This window comes from Oryctolagus cuniculus, chromosome 21 (assembly GCF_964237555.1).
Source record: "Oryctolagus cuniculus chromosome 21, mOryCun1.1, whole genome shotgun sequence".
In the NCBI taxonomy this organism is placed as follows: Eukaryota; Metazoa; Chordata; class Mammalia; order Lagomorpha; family Leporidae; genus Oryctolagus; species Oryctolagus cuniculus.
In genome coordinates this window covers 27982787-28003533 of record NC_091452.1, presented here as the reverse complement: position 1 = coordinate 28003533, position 20747 = coordinate 27982787, and the positions used below count along the sequence as shown (strand labels likewise).

At 44.6% G+C, this 20747-nt stretch overlaps 1 long non-coding RNA gene across 1 annotated transcript in view; it reads left to right on the top strand.

Moving 5' to 3' along the window:
- The first annotated feature begins 2053 nt into the window (after nucleotides 1-2053).
- The window catches only part of LOC103345644 (uncharacterized), a 56266-nt gene continuing 37572 nt past the window's right edge, over nucleotides 2054-20747 (top strand). The window contains exon 1 of the long non-coding RNA XR_011385174.1: nucleotides 2054-2345. This is a non-coding gene — a long non-coding RNA (uncharacterized lncRNA). The remainder of the gene's footprint in view (nucleotides 2346-20747) is intronic.

Sequence of the window (20747 nt, the reverse complement as noted above, 5' to 3'; positions counted from 1 at the left end):
AGAAATAAAATAATAAAGACGATTAGTCAGCTTCTGTTACTGTAATGAAATGCCCAAGGTAAACTAACTGTATGAAGTAAGCAGGTTTATTTAGCTCACAGGTTTGGAGGCTAAAAGCCCAAACAGCATAACCTGACTCTGGTGAGGGCTCCACGGCACATGGGTTGTTGAGGAAGGGATCACATCTCAGCACTGTAGCCAGAACAAGACGGAGCTTGCACAGTCCCTTCTGAGAGTAGTGCCCCCAGCTGACCTCGGGACTTCCTACTGGGCCTCGCCTCTTAAAGGTCCTACCTCCCAAACATGCCACAGTGCGGGCCAAGCCTCCGACACATTAATGAACCTAAGGCTGGACGGGGCGGTGGCAGGGGTGGGGATAGTGATAGAAATCAGCAAAGTGCACAGTGAACAAGTACAGATGGTCAGGAAACCAAGACCTGGTTCTTTCAAGACTGATGAGGTAGACATCTTCTAAGAGAATGGAAGAAAAATGAGATGCTTAAAATACCAAACAGAAAGCAGGGAGCAAAAGCAAAGAATCTTTTAGAAATTACTTTTAAATATTAGGAATACATGTGTATTGATACATTTCTTTAAAAAAAGATTTATTTATTTATTTATTTGAAAGGCAGAGTTACAGAGAGAGGCAGAGGCAGAGAGAGACAGAGAGAGAAAAGTCTTCCACCCGCTGGTTCACTCTCCAAACAGCCACAACAGCTGGAGCTGTGCTGATCCAAAGCCAGGAGCCAGGAGCTTCCTCTGGGTCTCCCACCTGGGTGCAGGGCCTGAAGACTTGGGCATCCTCTACTGCTCTCCCAGGCCACAGCAGAGAGCTGGATCTGAGGTAGAGCAGCTGGGAGTCAAACCAGCGCCCATATGGGATGCTGGCACCACAGGCGGCGGCTTTATGCGCTACACCACAGTGCCAGCCCTTTGATACATTTCTAAACCTATCTTCAATGCATAAATTCCTGGGAAATTATGTATTGGCATTTTGGGCAAAAGAAGAAATTTTGGATGCAAAAATAAAGCAATTAATGGCTAGAAAATAGTAATCAAAGCATCTCTCCCAAAGCTCTAAGCCAGATAGCTTTGCTAATAAAGTCTACTAAATGTCTAATCTTTTACAAGGTGTTCCAGAAAATAAAGAAAAGCAAAAACTGCCCATATCATTTCGTGATTCCGGGGTAATCTTGATTCCAAAGCTGTGAGGAAAATACAAGACAGCAAGCCCGGGGGAAACCTCCTGAGCAGGGATCTCCATTCTCTCAGCCTGGGAAAAGCGGCTTTCAATCCATTCATGTCTCCAAATTTCTTAGTTTTGTCCGCTACCTTTAGCAAATGCTCCATTATTTATTTTCTCCTGACAGGCGGATAAACAGAGATCTTGCACGCACTGGGGTCCCGGTCCCCGCTGAACAGGGAGTCGCCTGCACCGAGGTAGCCGCAGCCCGGCACCAGCTGTGCAAGCAGAAGCACTGGTGAGCGGACTGCAGGCCACCGCCGGGATCTGGCGAGGGTCCAGTCCAAAAGGCAAGGCCAATCGAGCCTGGGAGGACAGAGGTCAGGTGGGGGAGGGTGCCTGCCGAGCCCCGGTGCCGGGAACCTGGGGGAGAGATGGGGACCTGCCTGCCGGGGCTCCCTGGGCAGGCGGGGTCCGGGTCAGCAGCGGCTCCTCAGGGCGCTCGCGGGCAGGGCCGTCACGGGCGGCGGGGCTGCTCCCTTCTCCCCGGGCGCCGGCTGCAGGCACCCCTGCTGTCAGCGCCCAGCTTCTGGGGCAGCCGGGAGGGGCGGGACACTCGGGCTTCCTGGGCCGGCAGCCGCCGGGTCGCAGGAGCGCCCTCTTCAGGCAGGGAGCTGTGGTGCCGTGCTCCCGCTGCCCCGCATCACTGCGCAGGCGCAGAGAACTCCCCGCGCCACCTCAGGATGCTCAGCAGCCGTGGAGCGGCTTGGGGACGGCTCCCAGGGCTGGCCGCCTTTGCGCAGTCGCAAGCGGTCCTTTCTGATTGGTTGGTGCCTTCCACGGTACCCAATGGAAGTGAACCTCTCAGGAGCCCTTATTTGAATAGCGGGGCTATAAAAGCTCTGCCCAGTGCTGCAGCAGCCATCTTCTTGTGGTTATGTTCTGAGGCGGAGGGTTGTCACCTGCAGGATGTCCAGCGCGCCCGGCTTGACCTTCAAGACCGGAAGACGCTGTGGAGAGGCCCGAGGGAAGAAAGGGCCGGCACACGGACACGAGGGCTCCAGGTGCCGGGCGGGTCCGCCTCCCGCCTGGAGAACGTCCCTGGTCCCGGTGCCCGGTGCCGCGCGTCGCGTCGCCATCCCCGCGCTGCCCCTGAGGCCCGGTGAGTCCTGTGGTCAGCGTCTGAGGGGGCGTCGCGGGGTGGGGGTCGTGACCGGAGGCCCGGGACGCTCTCCCGGGGGTGGGAGCCGGGAGGAAGCCTCCAGGACGCTGGGAGTGTGCGTGTCGGGGACTCGGTGCTGCTCGGGGGGCGGCTGGTCTGCTGGGTGTCCTGCTGCGGGTGCTGCCGGGGCGGCGAGTTCCTGAAGTTGGAATAGAGGGAGGAGTTTTTGTTGTTGTTGTTGGTCATGGTTAAATTCCACGTGAGAATTACGACCTGCGCTGTGTTTTCATTAAGATTGTGTGTGTGTGGTGTATTGTGTAAGGTTTCTTGCAACGCTTCTGTTTCTCATGCTTTGGGCTTATCGTTGGGAAGTATTGGGTGCGGAATCGTGTTACCTCTTGTGCGATGGTTTTTAGCGTGACTAGTATTCATATTTAGGGCGTGTTCTTGCGGTGTTGTTGCGGTGTTGGTTTGTATAACTGCCTTGTCTACTGAAGGGTGTCCTGAAACTTGGGGGTCACATGTTGGGGTTTTGGGTGCCTTGCAGTTGGGCGGGTGTGTAGAATGATGTGAAGGGTGGGTGGTGATAAGGTGGAAATTGTTACTGGGTTTTAGAATGCAGAAGACGGAGTGACTTGAGGTTGAGGAATTGGCCTTTGTGGTTGTCCAGCTGTGGTGTCCTAGTGATGAAAGCTGGTTAATGTGGGTGCTGGTGTGGTTGATTGGTCATCGTTACACTTTTATTTTTTTTACTTGATTTTTTAAAATTTTTACTTGAAAAATTTTTTTTAGTTTATCAATTGTTTTTTTGTTTTTGAGGTAGCATTCTTGGTTCCCATTGTGGGCGAAGGCTTAGTGCTGCACCAAGTGAAGAGTTCAACAAGTACAGAGTGAAAAGCCCGTAGCTGAGCAGGAGTGTAGGCAAGTGCTGTAAGTGATCATCGAATGAAAAGGTTCTCAGATTCGCTCCTAAATTTTAAAAGTCACAGAATCATTAAAACTGTAGTAGTGTCTAATTCTCCACTGTGACACAGATGTAAACCAGAGTTTGTGGGTCCAGTACTATGGTAAACAGTAAAGCAGGTAAAGCTGTCACCTGCAGTCCCGGCATCCCACATGGGCTGTGGTTCGAGTCCTGACTGCTTCACTTCCAATTTTTGTTCTAAAGTTTAGCACCTGCATGTAGGAGAGAACATGCGGTATTTTTCTGTGTTTAGCTTATTTCACTCAACATGTTGTCCTGCAGTGAAGCCTTTTTTTTTAAAAAAAAAATTTATTTGAAATAGAGTTGGGGTTGGGGGAGAGAGGCAGACAGACAGACAGACACAGATCTTCTGTTTGCTGGTTCACTCCCCAAATGGCCACAATGCCCAGGACTGGGTCAGTCCAAAATCAGGACCAGGCCCTTCACCTGACTCTCCCATGTGGGTGCAGGATCCCAAGCGCCTGGGCCATCCTCTGCTGCTTTCCTAGGTGCATTAGCAGGTTCTAGACTGAACGTGGAGTACCTGGGACCTGAACCAGTACCCATATGGCATGCCGATGTTGCAGACAGCAACTGTGCTGCTCTACTAGGCTACAACGTTGGCCCAACTGCTTTTGCTTTATCCATTTGTCTGATGATGGACACCTTGGTCGATTGGGTATTTTGGCTATTGTGAACACTGTTATATTATACACATGGTGGACATGGCTTTTACACAGTGTGCTCATATCTTTTGGGTATGTACCCAGTTGTAGGATTGCTGGATCATATGGCAAATGTATTTCTGGTTTTTTTAAAAGAAATATCTATAAGGCTGGCGCCATGGCTCACTAGGCTAATCCTCCGCCTGTGGCGCCAGCACACCACGTTCTAGTCCCAGTCGGGGCGCCGGATTCGTCCCGGTTGCTCCTCTTCCAGGCCAGCTCTCTGCTGTGGCCCGGGAGTGCAGTGGAGGATGGCCCAAGTGCTTGGGCCCTGCACCCCTTGGGAGACCAGGAGAAGCACCTGGCTCCTGCCTTCGGATCAGCGTGGTGCGCTGGCCGCAGCGGCCATTGGAGGGTGAACCAATGGCAAAAGGAAGACCTTTCTCTCTCTCTCTCTCTCTCTCTCTCACTGTCCACTCTGCCTGTCCAAAAAAAGAAAAGAAAAGAAAAGAAAAAAAAAAGAAATATCTATAGTGTTTTTCCACAGTGGTTGCTCTAATTTACATTCACACTAATGGTATGTAGGAGTTCCCCTTTCTCCATTGTCTTGCCAGCATTTGTTGCTCTTTTGGATAATAGCCATCTGACAGGAGTGAGGTGATATCTTATTATAGCTGTTGTTGTTTTGAAAGATGTATTTATTTATTTGAAAGGGTTACAGAGAGGCAGTGAGAGAGAGGTCTTCTATCCGATGGTTCACCCCCTAGATGGCGGCAAAGGTCGGAGCTGTGCTGATCTAAAGCCAGGTGCTTCTTCCTGAACTTTCACGCGGGTGCAGGTGCCCAAGGACTTGGGCCATCTTCTGATGCTTTCCCAGGCCCTAGCAGAAAGCTGGATCTGAGATGGAGCATCCAGGAGTTGAACCGGTGCCACTTTAGCAGCCATGGCACAGAGCCGGCCCCTTATGATAGTTTTGGTTTGTTCTCCTTCGAGGCCCGCAGTGCTGGGATGATGGAGCGACAGCATTCTTCAAGAAGCACCGGAGACACGTTTCGGTGAACTTGTCTGTTTACTAACAACCAATCTCAAGCTTTTAAAGGGCAGGCAGAGGTGGCGTAGCTAATTCAGGGCAACACTGATTCTGTAGGGTAAAGCTGATGTGATATAAGGTAAAGCTGTGCTTCTCCAATCAGCTTGAAAGTCATGTAGCCTTTGTAGACTCCCAGGTGGTCCTGATGGGCCTGGGCCACACCAGGGAGCTGCTTACCTGATTGGCAATTACAAGGCCCTTGAACAGGAAGTGTGAGGTGGGGGAATGTGCCTGGGGCTCCTGCCCCCTGCCAGCAGTCAGGTCATAGGGTCCTTCCTGGGAGGCATGGTGTGCCACGCCCTCTTAACCTCCTGCATGGGCTGAGCAGGCAGTCTCCCAGCCAGGCACAGGGTCACACTGCTAATGATATTGAGCATTGTTTTCATATATTTTTGGCTATTTGTATTTCTTCTTTTAAGAACTATCTGTCCAGGTCCTCTGCTCATTCCTTAACTGAAATGGTTATTTTTCTGTTGTTCAGTCTTTCATTGTTATTATCTTTATTGTTACTGAAATTATCTGGGGAATTAGATGGCTCCTTATGTGGTTAACAAGGGAAATTAGGAAAGAAGAAGTATTGTTCAACAGAGATTTTTTTAGAGTCTTTATTTGAAAGTGGGAAATATTTGGGAGTCACTTTCTCCAGTCAGATTATATACAATAAAAGTGATTTTAGGCTTGTTGAGAGGTTGAAATGTGATAGGTAGTGCATAATTGTCAGGAAGAACTGCACATAATTAGAGAACATGAATGCATGAGAGTAAGATTTGATTTTGGGAATGTTGGTTCATTGCATTGCTGTGGTCATAAAATGCTTATGATGGGAGCTGATGGTTTTGTGTAAAATGTTAAGTTATTTGGTAGATGGCTACAGGAGTGATATTGTGGGAGATGAGGAAGCCTGCAGAAAACCCTCCCAATTGCAAGGCATCTGACTGAGTTAATTAGGAACGGGTCATTATTAATAAATTGGAGCTGAGAATCAGGGATGTGTCAACAATGCATAGAAATTGCTGTGAGTGCTGTGGACAGCTGGTCAGGAGGGGGCAATGCGTGTGATTAAGAAGCTTCAGGCGGTGGTTTAGGATGTGTTTGTGGGTTGAATGATTGAGTCTTTAGAGTAGAAGCCATTCAGGAGAGGAATGCCTATTAGTGTAAGGCTATCAATAATAAGAGATCAATTATTTCTCTGTTTCAGATATCCTGTTCATTGTTAAGGTTGTGGGTCTTATCTCTGGAGCTTATAAATAATACAGATTTGAGGAATGGGTGTGTACAGATCTGTAGAAATGATAGGCATGATTGGTTAATGCCAGTGGTAACTATTTTTAAACTCAGAGGTTTCAATTTTATTCACCTACCACATATATTAACGATTAACTGGAACCACCTGGAAATATGTAGCTACAGGGTGTTCTTGCAGAGTAGTTAGAAATAGAAGCTATAAAATCAAGCTGATCTGGGTTAGAATCCTAACTTTGATTTTCTAGCGTCAGGTCTTAAGCTTGGGCGAGGCAGTTAACCACAGAGAATTCTAGAACTGTTAGAGGAGCATGACTCCTAAATGTAATTATAGCTGTTGTGGGGCTAATGAATGTTAAGACTAATGTGGCTAAACCAAGAAGGTGTAAGAATAAGTGGGCCACTGTAATACTGACTGTTAATTAGATGGCTAAGATTGTGGGTTGAATAAATAGACTAATACAGAAATAAGTGGGACTGGTGTGCCCTGAGGGAATAAGTGGACTGTTGATGCTTTTGTTTTATGGCAGAAGCCAGTAAAGTCTGCTCCTGCTCATGGTGGTATAGCTGTTTCTAAATTTATTGATAACTAGGTTTGGGTGTAAATGAGGTAATTGTCTTGGTAGATTTGTTGAAGCAATGAATATAGTGAGTGAGTAGTATTAGAGGTCTGATTCATCTTTAATGTTCTGTATTGTCTTTAAGAAGTAGTTGCATTAGTTATTGTTGAATGGAGACTGATTGCTCTATAGGAGGTTGGGGGAGGGGAATAAAATATTAGGGAATAAGATATTGAGAATTACAAGGGCTAATATTGTTGGGGTAATGAAAGGGGCAAGTAAGTTTTGCTTATCCTAATGGGATTTCATTTTATGATGATGCAATAACTTTTGTTGTGGACTTAATAGTGTAGGTATTTGAAGGACTTCAGTTGGAATAAAATGAATATTGCTACCTACAATCATTGGGATAATAGGGAGAGAGCATGTTGATATATCTAATTGTGGCATTTCATTTTGGAGATTATTCTCGATCTTTAACTTAAAACATTAATGCTAACTAGCTACATAACGATGATATGACAAAGGTATTGATCAATTTTCAAAGTGCTTTTGTGGTACTGAAGGTACAATAGGCATGATGTTGCAGTTGGACCCACAAATTAGGAGATGCTGGCCCTAAAGTAGACTGGATGTAGTGAATGTGAGGGTTCCTTGGTTGAAATATACTGGAATGGCATCTGTTTTTAGGTTTAATAATGGATGGCTGGTGAGTGCAAAACATCCTTGGTTGAAATTAGTATACAGATTGGCATTTCTTTTTTTTTTTTTTTTTTTTTTTGACAGAGTGGACAGTGAGAGAGACAGAGAGAAAGGTCTTCCTTTTTGCCGTTGGTTCACCCTCCAATGGCCGCTGCGGCCGGCACACCGTGCTGATCCAAAGGCAGGAGGCAGGTACTTATCCTGGTCTCCCATGGGGTGCAGGGCCCAAGCACTTGGGCCATCCTCCACTGCACTTCCTGGCCACAGCAGAGAGCTGGCCTGGAAGAGGGGCAACCGGGACAGAATCCGGCGCCCCGACCGGGACTAGAACGTGGTGTGCCGGCGCCGCAAGTTAGAGGATTAGCCTAGTGAGCCGCGGCGCCGGCCAGATTGGCATTTCTGTACATAGAACTACTCAATTATCTTAAGCATAGTTCTCCTGATTTTAAATCTGTTTTGGGAATTACAGGAGGCAGAGTTTATCTTCACAGCTTCAGTAACACTGATGTCCTGTAGATTTCACAGTTAGGGAGGGGTTGTTAATTTTTTCTGTTATGTATAGAGCTCATGAGGATGGAAGGGCAAATTAAGATTAGTGTAATAACTGGTGAAATGTTCTTGGCTGTTTCTACTTGGGCATTTATGGTACTTGTGTTGTTTACTTTATGTGGGGAGCAACCGAGACTAGACTAAATTACTGGAATTGCTAGGACTAATTCTATGCATCTGATCTCCCATCATATGGCGCTCAGAGAGAGTAAACAACTTCCACACAGCTGCCTCACCAATTTGACTAACAAGCTGCAGGAGCTGATCCTGCCCCTGATTGGAGGAGAGCAGCGTGCTCGGCATGTGGGTAGCAGAGTTGGGATTGGTGGAAGAGGACTATAAAGGAGGAGAGAGACAACATGCAGGAGGAACATCTGAGGAACCCCTGAGAGCTGGCTGGCGGTGTACCGCTCCTCCGTGGAAGCGGGGAAAGCGGCGGGGGTGCTGCCCCTCCGTGGAGGCGGGGTGGGGGTGGGGGAGATGGCAGCAAACCCGGGAAGGGCCGGGCGAAGAGAACAGCGCAGGGTCCAGTGTCGTTCCTCCACGAGTGGGGGAGCGACAACTTTAGTTATTAATATATTGAAATAATGTAAAGAACTAAATTAATTGAGAGAGATTGTTAGTGTGTGATTATGAAACAGAGTAGTTGTTCTGCAATGAGTGATGTAGCATCTCAAAGTCTAGTTGGAATTGGTGTGTCATAAGAGATAAATGAATTCAAGCTGGGTTAACCTTGGCAAATTTGTATAACATTTTTACTTGCAGCTTTATTGAGAAAGTCACAGTGATATATGGCTGGCTTCCAATCAGTTGCAGGGGGTTTGGTTCCTTCCTTATTTTAGGATTCTACATAAATATCTCTTCAAGTACATGATATAGTGTTGGGCACTATGTGAAATCATTCAAGGTTCGTGGTTGAGATCAGGTATGGACGCATCTCATTTTGAGGCAAAACTTTCTCAAATAACAAAAATTAAGACTACCATGGCTGTTAATAAAGGAGCCCATTGTTGATATGGTATTTCATTTTGTATATGCATCAAGATTGTCTTCTGCCTATAATCCCAGAAAATGTTTTGGAAAAAATATTTGCAACTACAAATATAACTGCAAAGTGAATTTTAGCTCAGGTAGAATTGAGTGTACATTCTGAAAATGATAGGAATCTGAGTGAATCCTCCTTTGATTGCAAATAGAGCTTCTATTGGAAAGATGCAATAGAGCTGTGCTCCAGCACAGCGTCATGAAGAACAGTACTTAACAGCTGGCTAGCACAATTCCTGTGAACACCTCTGACTGTAAGTAGGAAGATGAGATCCAGGGTTCATAATGTGCCTGGGCTCTTTTGATACCGCCTCCTTATATGGTTGCTAGTGAAATAAATGCTTTTATTTCCGTGGGAGTAGTGATAATTATGGTACTTGTGTGAAATATGCTCTGGAGTTAATGTCTGTTCCTGCTGTAAGTATATGGGGAGCTCGGACAGTCAGTCTTTAAAAACCAATATTGGGGCCGGCGCTGCGGCTCACTAGGCTAATCCTCTGCCTGCAGCGCTGACACTCTGGATTCTACTCCCACTTGGGGTGCGGTTCTGTCCCGGTTGCTTCTCTTCAATTCCAGCTCTCTGCTGTGGCCCGGGAGTGCAGTGGAGGATGGCCCAAGTGCTTGGGCCCTGCATCTGCATGGGAGACCAGGAGGAAGTGCTTGGCTCCTGGCTTCAGATCAGCACAGCGCGCTGGCCGTGGCGGCCATTTGGGGGGTGAACCAACGGAAGGAAGACCTTTCTCTCTGTCTCTCTCACTATCTAACTCTCTCTGTCAAAAAAAAAAAAGAGGCAATATTGGAGCCATTGCTGTGGTGCAGTAGATTAATCCTCTGCCTGCAGGGCCGGTATCCCATATGGACACCAGTTCTAGTCCCAGCTGTTCCTCTTCCAAGCCATCTCTTTGATATGGCCTGGAAAAGCAGTAGAAAATGGCCCAAATGCTTGGGCCCTTGCACTCACGAGGGAAACCTGGAAGAAACTCCTGGCTTTAGATCAGTGCAGCTCCAGCCATTGTGGCCATTTGGGGAGTGAACCAGTAGAAGGAAGACCTTTCTCTCTGTCAGTCCCTCTCACTGCCTGTAACTCAACCTCTTAAATAAGTAAATTTAAAAAAAATGTTCATTCAAGCTCATACTCTTATTCCCTCAGAACAACAGATTCCAGAGGGTTAAATTATTCCAGAAACAGGTCAGATCAGAGTATATACTTTGGGGTGGCCAAAGAATAAGAATATGTGTTGGTATAAACTTGGGTATTCTCCTCTAGCCATGTCAAAGTATGTGGTGTCTAGGTTCCAGTATGTTGTAATCACTGCTACTCATATAGGAAGAATAGTAGGAGATTTCTGTAATTCATACTGGTCATACAAAGAGTGGTGTTTGAGATTGGGATAGCACAGGTGGTTACATATTAATAATTGTGATGATGCAGTTAATGGTTTCAGGAATTGATACGACACCTGCCAGCTGAAGTGAAAAGATGGTTCAGTCTATGGGAGCGCCCACATGTTCAGGATTACAGGCCAGGGGTGGGCAACTGTCCCTCCTGCTCCCAACCCAGCTTCTGCTGTAGGGGAATTGAGTAGTAAAAAAAGTGTTGTGTGTAATAATCAAAATCTCATGCTATTTATTCAATGAAGAATTATACTTTGGACTCTGATTATAATATCTACTGGAAAGAAAAGGTTGGTGACTGCATTCCCCAAGGCTGAGAAGGAGGCTTTGTGTGCCTTCTCCAGGACAGTTCTTAGAAATAGCACAGAGGCTTTCATTTTCTCATTTAAAGTTTTAGGAAATTTTACAAACACACTCAGCGGGAAGAATATGCAGAGTGTCGGGATCTTGGCAGTCCTGCATTGGAGCAGGCCAGTGCTCTTGGGATCCAGCCGCAGCGTGAGCTGCTGTAACCCTGCCTTCTTTCATTGAAGTTGTTCATTTCCCCTACAGTGTTGAGATAGCTACAGACATCTTTCCAAGCAGGTGTCTTAAAACTCACAACATTATTTGAAATTTGCACTACCAGTATGAACAGTGGTTTTTAAACTTTTGACGTTACTGGAATTAGAGAAGGTGAGCTTTTTAAAAAGTAGTACAAGTCATTAGGATGACTCTCCTGCGTGCCTCCTTTCCATGAGGGACAATGACTGTGTGTCACTGATCCTCTTGGCTACAAGAATCAGGCTTCCTGTCCTCAAAGGAGGGCAACTTTGATGAGGGTGGAGCGAATTCAGAAACCACGTGGTTTCCAGAGGCTCCTGAACTCACTCACTGCAGCAAAACCTGCAGACTCTTGAATCCTCCCAGTGTCTGCCTCCTTGATATTTCCTATCATACACAATATGAAGTATCATAGGTCATTGATACTGCACACAGCCTCAGAGCCATCCATAGCTCAACCCATTTAACAACAATACCTTCAAAATTATGTGATATAATTGCTCTAAAAGGACAAAATCCAAAGTGGGGAGACTGGGCAAAATCCTGGTGGTTGCTGTTAGAGGTTTTTAGGCATGTGACACAGGATGAAGGAGCACTGTGATTTCTTGGAGTGATTCAGAAAATTAGAGGGAAAAGTTTGCTAAAGATCTCATAACTAGATTGTCTTGATTGGCTTCAAGTTAGCCAGGGTCTGTCCCTTGTACTGTAGACTGATGTGGTCATGAACTTCATAATGAAGGAATTCATATACTTGTGATTCTAGAGAGAAAGTGTGAAGGTCTGAGCTCATGAGTGTGCTGACTGCAAAATCATTAGAGAACCAGCCACAGAAGTTCTTCATCTGCTTTGGTTCTTTTGATTACAGGAGGAAAATTCCTCCGGGAAGATTCAAGCTCCTTTAGTTTGTGATTTCCTTTTAGATCTGCAGATGATTATTAAATCTTAATGCCACCACAGGTAGCAGGCTATTCAGAAGACAATGGGTTGTTGTTGTGCACATTGACTTTCTGTGGGTTTATAATTTCCATGACCATTCAAAGGGAAACTTATCTCATGGGTCTGGAGATAACTGTGTTGCAGTTATTCTGTTGGAATATGAGCAAGAGAAAAATAAGCAAACAAGTCAATAAATGCTTTGTGAAATATCAAGACTGAAAGGTTCCAATAAAGACAAGAGAGAAAGGATGGGAGTCTTAGACTGGCAGCATTTTGAGGAAGGGGTCTCTGAGGGATTGACACTGAACCAGACTCCAGCATAGTATATTTGGGGTGGGAGTAGGTTTGTGGTCATCAGGGTGGAAGTGAATCCCAATGTTAGTTCTCGGTATGGAGAAAACACCCCTTGGTTGTGTTAGTGATGTTCTCAGGGGTTGTGTCACTCATGAATTCCTGGATGTCTGGTGGAGCAGCTATGAAGGACTGGGCGACTGGGGGACGCATTCATATTTGGGAGAGAAAGTGATGTCTTGGTTTTGTGCTGTAGGAGAATACCTCAAATATTTTGTAAAAGCAATAGATATTGGATGCAGTGGTTAAAATGCCAGTTGGGACTCCCTCACACATCGCAATGCCTAGATTTGATTCCTGGATCTGCTCCAGATTGCAGCTTCGTGCTAATAACACCCTGGGAGGCAGCAGGTAACTGATGGCTCAAGAAGTTGAGTTTCTGCCACTCAGATGAGAGAACTGGATTGAGTTCCTGATCCTGGCTTTAGCCTGGCCCAGCCCCAGCTATTGCAAGTTTTGGGGAATAAACCAGCACATGGGAGGGCTCTCTTTTTATGTCTATGTTTCTGTGTCTCTGCCTGTCAAAAAAAAAAAACCACAATAATTGAAAAAATACGCATTGAATACATTTAATTGTAGGGCAGTAGCTGTTCTTATGATAGAAGAGTTAAGCCATTTTAAGGGGGAAATCGCTTTTGATCCTTGTAAGTCAAAACTCGAGGGGAATGTAACTTTTTGGTTTCATTATGAAGGGAAAGACATAGATTACGGTACTGGAGCCTTGGAAATTATTTACGTAGGAGATTTTCTTTCTAGCTAAAGGATGCTTAGTGAGTTGAAGTGATGAGAGCATGCCTGCTGATGTGATGGAGAAGTTGGTTGTTATTGGTATCAGAAATTCTGAAAAATTTAAAGATAAATGGATAAATTACTTCTAAAACTCCAGAAAGGAGTTACCTAGGATAGATGTGACCTTTCAGATACAATAATGAGTGAAAATTGCAAGTTCATGAGAGACTATTTGAAGGCGGAGCCAAGATGGCGGAATAGTGGGGACATGCACTGATAGTCCGGGAAAAGATAGGTTGATAAAAGAGGAATTACAGTAATCACAGGGAAAGGCTTGGGGGGAAAAATGCAGAGGAAACTCTTCTGGATCTAGTGGATGTGACGCAGACAATCAGCGGGGAGAGCAGGGACGCCCATGGCTCCGAGACCACACATCGGCACTGGAAGGGGAGGTAAGCTCAGTAACTGAGACATTGGTGGGGGAAACGGTGGCAGACAGAGCCCAGAGGGAACTGGGCTTGAGGCCCCACTGGGGAAAGTTCACCAGACTGACTACAGGAGAGAAGAGAAGGGAAAAAAAAGGCGGGGGGGACTGGTACGGACGAGTTTCTCTCTCTGCCGACCTTGCAGAGGCGAGCAAGAGACAAAGAGCAGGCGCCATTCTGGATATACGTAACAGGTGTGTGACCTCAGCACTGTGAGTGACCTCAGGACTGTGAGCAACCTCAGAGCTGTGTGTGACGTCAGAGCTGTGCGTGACCTCAAGGCTGTGCACGAACTCAGAGCTCAATGTGACAGAACTGTGCCTGCCCTCAGTCAAATGGAAAAACCTGACTCTGAGGGGGTGAAATACCAGGAGGTTAGGATTTAGTGAAAGGGTAGAGCTAATGAACTGAGGTGGGGGGTGGGGGTGGGGTGAGAGAACTCACGGAGGTCACGTGAGTGCTCTCCAGAGATGCTACAGTTTGGTAACCTAGGCAACCTGGTGGGAGACTGCAGGAGAAATTGAGCCCACACTGAGGGCAGAACAGATTCTTTGGGTGGTCTGTGGGAAAAAGCAGACGAATGATATACACATAGAAGCCAGAGATCAGAAGCTAAATACCATCAATTCTGCTCAGCTGTGCGGTATTATTTCCCTCCAGAATAATAAATAAATAAATAAATAAATAAATAAGAGAATTACCACGCCTAACCTGAGTGTGTCACCTTTGGCACACCCTTAACCGTGAAGAACTAAGCAGAGCTCTCAGGCCACACCCATCTCAAGCCTCCAAGGCTCCAACAGCAGGCAGTCCACTTAACACAGACATATTATAAAAAAAAAACAAACACCACAGTGAGGGAAGAAGAATTCACAATGCCAAGCAACAAACACAAAAACTGAGGGAAAGGATCAATGAAGACACTATGACGCCTCCAAATGAACAAAACACCCCAAGCCAAGATTATGAAGATGATGAGATAGAAGAAATGCAAGATACGGATTTCAAAAAATTTATGATACGAACATTTAGAAGCTTTCAAAAGCAAATCCTTGAACTACAGCAATCCTTATTGGACAGGATTGAAAATCTCTCTCGTGAAAATGAAATTTTAAGGAAGAATCAAAATGAAATGTAGAAACTAGTAGAACAGGAAAGTGATAGTGAAGAGAAATCGAAATGAAGAACTCAATAGATCAAATGACAAACACATTAGAGAGTCTAAAAAACAGTCAGTGAAACAGAAGAGAGAATATCGGACTTAGAAGATACAGCACAGAAAAACATACAGTCAAACCAAAGAAAAGAAGAGGAAATTAGAAGTCTAAAAAATATTGTTGGGAATCTACAGGATACTATTAAAAAACCCAACATTCGAGTTCTAGGAGTTCCTGAAGGCATGGGAGAGAGAGAAAGGGTTAGAAGGCCTTTTTAGTGAGATACTAGCTGAGAACTTCCCGGGTTTGGAGAAGGACAGAGACATCCTAGTACAGGAAGCTCATAGAACCCCCAATAAACATGACCAAAGAGATCCTCACCACGACACGTTGTGATTAAACTCACCACAGTGAAGCATAAAGAAAAGATCCTAAAATGTGCAAGAGAGAAACGTCAGATTACTCTCAGAGGATCTCCAATTAGACTCACAGCAGACTTCTCATCAGAAACACTACAGGCTAGGAGGGAATGGCGAGATATAGCTCAGGTACTAAGAGAGAAAAACTGCCAGCCCAGAATATTATATCCTGCTAAGCTCTCATTTAGGAATGAAGGTGAAATAAAGATCTTTCATAGCAAACAGAAAGTGAAAGAGTTTGCCACCACTCGTCCGGCCCTGCAAAAGAAGCTTAAAGATGTGTTACACTCAGAAACACAGAAACACGGCCATCAGTATGAAAGAAGGTAAAGGATAGGTAAAGGCATAGGATGATCAAAGCATATACTAGAAAATATCTTTGGGAAAATGGCAGGGCAAAGTCACCACTTATCAATAGTCACATTGAACATTAATGGACTTAACTCTCCAGTTAAAAGGTACAGACTGGCTGAATGGATTAAGGAACAAAACCCATCTATTTGCTGCCTACAAGAAACACATCTTTCTAACATAGATGCATGCAGACTGAAAGTGCCGGCGACACGGCTCACTAGGCTAATCCTCTAACTTGCGGCGCCAGCACACCGGGTTCTAGTCCCAGTCGGGGCGCTGGATTCTGTCCCGGTTGCCCCTCTTCCAGGCCAGCTCTCTGCTGTGGTCCGGGAGCGCAGAGGATGGCGGCCCAAGTCCTTGGGCCCTGCACCCGCATGGAAGACCAGGAGAAGCACCTGGCTCCTGCCATCAGATCAGCGCGGTGCGCCGGCCGCAGCATGCCAGCTGCGGTGGCCATTGGAGGGTGAACCAACGGCAAAGGAAGACCTTTCTCTGTCTCTCTCTCTCACTGTCCACTCTGCCTGTCAAAAAATAAATAAATAAATAAAGATGCATTCAGACTGAAAGTGAAAGGTTGGAAAAAGATATTCCATGCCAACAGAAACCAAAAAAAAAGCAGGTGTAGCCATATTAATATCAGACAAAATAAACTTTAATACAAAAACTGTTAAGAGAGACAAAGAAGGGCACTATATAATGATTAAGGGTTCAATTCAACAGGAAGATGTAACTATTATAAATGTATATGCCCCTAATTACAAGGCACCGGTTTATTTAAAAGATATGCTAAGGGACTTAAAGGGAGACTTAGATTCCAATACAATAGTACTGGGGGACTTCAATACTCCACTCTCAGAAATAGATCATCCTGACAGAAGATCAACAAGGAAACAGCAGATTTAATTGACACTATTGCCCAAATGGATCTAACAGATATCTACAGAACTTTCAATCCTACATCTAAAGACTTCACATTCTTCTCAGCAGTGCATGGAACCTTCTCTAGGATTGACCACATACTAGGCCATAAAACAAGTCTCAGCAAATTTAAAAGAATTAGAATCATACCATGCAGCTTCTCAGACCACAGCGGAATGAAGCTGGAAATTAGCAACTCAGGAAACCCTAGAGAGTATGCAAACACATGGAGACGGAACAACATGCTCCTGAATGAACACTGGGTCATAGAAGAAATCAAAAGAGAAACCAAAAACTTTCTGGAAGCAAATGAGGATAACAACACAACATATCAAAACTTAAGGGATATGGAAAAAGCAGTATTGAGAGGAAAATTTATAGCAATAGGTGCCTACATCAAGAAATTGAAAAGGCACCAAATAAATGGACTTTCAGCGCATCTCAAGGACCTGGAAAAACTGCAGCAAACCAGACCCAAATCTATTAGGAGAAGATAAATAATTAAAATCAGAGAAGAAATTAACAGGATTGAATCCAAAAAAGCATTACAAAAAATCAGCCAAGCGAGAAGCTGGTTTTTTGAAAAAATAAACAAAATTGACACCCCATTGGACCAACTAACTAAAAAAAGAAAAGACCCAAATCAATAAAATCAGAGATGAAAAGGAAATGTAACAACAGACACCAAAGAAATTAAAAGAATCATCAGAAATTACTACAAAGAGTTGTATGCAGCAAACAGGAATATCTATCAGAAATGGATAGATTCCTGAACACATGCAATCTACCTAAATTGAACTGTGAAGACATGGAAAACCAAAATAGACCCATAACTGAGACAGAAATTGAAACAGTAATGAAGGCCCTCCCAACAAAGAAAAGCCCAGGACCAGATGGATTCACTGCTGAATTCTACCAAACATTTAAAGAAGAACTAATTCCATTTCTTAAACTATTCAGAACAATTGAAAATGATGGAATCCTCCCAAATTCTTTCTATGAAGCCAGCATCACCTTAATCCCTAAGCCAGAGAAAGATGCAGCATTGAAAGAAAATTATAGACCAATATCCCTGATGAACATAGACGCAAAAATCCTCAATAAAATTCTCACCAATAGAATACAACAATACATCTGAAAAATCATCCACCCAGACCAAGTGGGATTTATCCCTGGTATGCAGGGATGGTTCAATGTTCCCAAATCAATCAATGTGATACACCACATTAACAGACTGCAGAAGAAAAACCATATGATTATCTCAATAGATGCAGAGAAAGCATTGGATAAAATTCAACACCCTTTTGTGGGGCTCCATGGGATGTGCAGCCATGGAGCCCCCACGTCAAGGTCAGTCTGATAGCTGTTGCTGTGTCTTTATCACAAGGCAGATGTTGCTAGTTTTGTTAGGGCAATGCTTTCCCACGGTCGGGACTTTCCAGAGGAGTTGAGAATGTTGTAAACAACAAGATGGCGCCGAGGATCGTGCGGTGAGCCTGCCTGCTGTGTGACACCTCATCTGATTGGCCCAAGGACGCATGCACACTGGGTGAACAGAGGGCGGATTGGAGTGTTCTGTGCATGGACTTGAGCCTGCTTGCAATTGGCCGGATTTTGTATATAAGCTGTGTGCTGAGGAAGGAGGGGGCTTTTCTTTCCACGCTCCTCCCTTCATTCTTTCTCTGTCGCTGTTATTTTCTTATTAAAAGACTACTGAAGACCGGTAAGCTGCGAACAGTGTCGTTCCTTTGCGGGCAAGGGAGCCACACCTTTCATAATGAAAACTCTAAGCAGATTGGGTATAGAAGGAACATTCTTCAATACAAGCAAGGCAATTTATGAAAAACCCACGGCCAGCATCCTATTGAATGGGGAAAAGTTGGAAGCATTTCCACTGAGATCTGGTACCAGACAGGGATGCCCACTCTCACCACTGCTATTTAACATAGTTCTGGAAGTTTTAGCCAGAGCCATCAGGCAAGAAAAAGAAATTAAAGGGATACAAATTGAGAAGGAAGAAGTCAAACTATCCCTCTTTGCAGATGATATTCTTTATTTAGGGGATCCAAAGAACTCTATAAGAGACTATTGGAACTCATAGAGTTTGGAAAAGTGGCAGGATATAAAATCAATGCACAAACATTAACAGCCTTTGTATTCGCAAGCGATGCCACAGCTGATAAAGAACTGCCGAGATCAATCCCATTCACAGTCACTACAAAGGGCCGGTGCCATGGCTCAATAGGCTAATCCTCCACCTGTGGCACGGGCAAACCGGGTTTTAGTCCTGGTCGGGGCGCTGGATCCTGTCCCAGTTGCCCCTCTTCCAGGCCAGCTCTCTTCTATGGCCCGGGAGTGCAGTGGAGGATGGCCCAAGTCCTTGGGCCCTGCACCCGCATGGGAGACCAGGAGAAGCACCTGGCTCCTGCCTTCGGATCAGTGCAGTGCGCCAGCTGCAGTGGCCATTGGAGGGTGAACCAATGGTAAAAGGAAGACCTTTCTCTCTGTCTCTCTCTCTCTCTCACTGTCCACTCTGCCTGTCAAAAAATAAAAAAAAAAAGAGAGAGAACGCATCTGGTACAGTGTTAAGATGCCACTTGGGGTCGGGATGCCTGCATCCCATGTCAGAATGCCTGGGTTCAAGAGCCAGCTCCACAATAGCTACAAAAACAATCAAATACCTTGGAATAAACTTAACCAAGGATGTTAAAGATCTCTACGATGAGAATTACAAAATCTTAAAGAAAGAAATAGAAGAGGATACCAAAAAATGGAAAAATCTTCCATGCTCATGGATTGGAAGAATCAACATCATCAAAATGTCCATTCTCCCAAAAGCAATTTATAGATTCACTGCAATTCCAATCAGGATACCAAAGACATTCTTCTCAGATCTAGAAAAAATGATGCTGAAATTCATATGGAGACACAGGAAACCTCGAATAGCTAAAACAATCTTGTACAACAAAAACAAAGTCGGAGGCATCACAATACTAGGTTTCAGGACATACTACAGGGCAGTTGTAATCAAAACAGCATGGTACTGGTACAGAAACAGATGGATAGACCAATGGAACAGAATAGAAACACCAGAAATCAACCCAAACATCTACAGCCAACTTATATTTGATCAAGGATCTAAAACCAATTCCTGGAGCAAGGACAGTCTATTCAATAAATTGTTCTGGGAAAACTGGATTTCCATGTGCAGAAGCATGAAGCAAGACCCCTACCTTACACCTTACACAAAAATCCACTCAACATGGATTAAAGACCTAAATCTACGAACCGACACCATCAAGTTATTAGAGAACATTGGAGAAACCCTTCAAGATATTGGTACAGGCAAAGAGTTTCTGGAAAAGACCCGGGAGGCACAGGCAGTCAAAGCCAAAATCAACTATTGGGATTGCATCAAATTGAGAAGTTTCTGTACTGCAAAAGAAAGTCAGGAGAGTGAAGAGACACCCGACAGAATGGGAAAAATATTTGCAAACTATGCAACAGATAAAGGGTTAATAACCAGAATCTACAAAGAGATCAAGAAACTCCACAAAAACAAAACAAACAACCCACTTAAGAGATGGGCCAAGGACCTCAATAGACATTTTTCAAAAGAGGACATCTAAATGGCCAACAGGCACATGAAAAAATGTTCAAGATCGCTAGCAATCAGGGAAATGCAAATCAAAACCACAATGAGGTTTCACCTCACCCCGGTTAGAATGGCTCACATACAGAAATCTACCAACAACAGATGCTGGCGAGGATGTGGGGAAAAAGGGACACTAACCCACTGTTGGTGGGAATGCAAACTGGTCAAGCCACTATGGAAGTCAGTCTGGAGATTCCTCAGAAACCTGAAGATAACCTTACCATTCAACCCAGCCATCCCACTCCTTGGAATTTACCCAAAGGAATTTAAATTGGCAAACACAAAAGCGGTCTGCACCCTAATGTTTATTGCAACACAATTCACAATAGCCAAGACCTGGAGCCAACCTAAATGCCCATCAACGGTAGACTGGATAAAGAAATTATGGGATATGTACTCTATAGAATACTATACGGCAGTAAAAAAACAATGTGTAGCTTTTGGGAATGATGGATATTTTTGTCTGTTTTAGTTAGCTATTGAGAAACCTATGCGTAAAATTAATATTTTTGATTTTGTGTGATGAATTTAATTTTGTCTGATAGATATTTAAAAATACTAGATCTCTACTTTTATATTTCCTTTTATATACTAAGTAATATAAATAAGTACTTAACATTTACTTTTTAGAATTTTTTTCATGA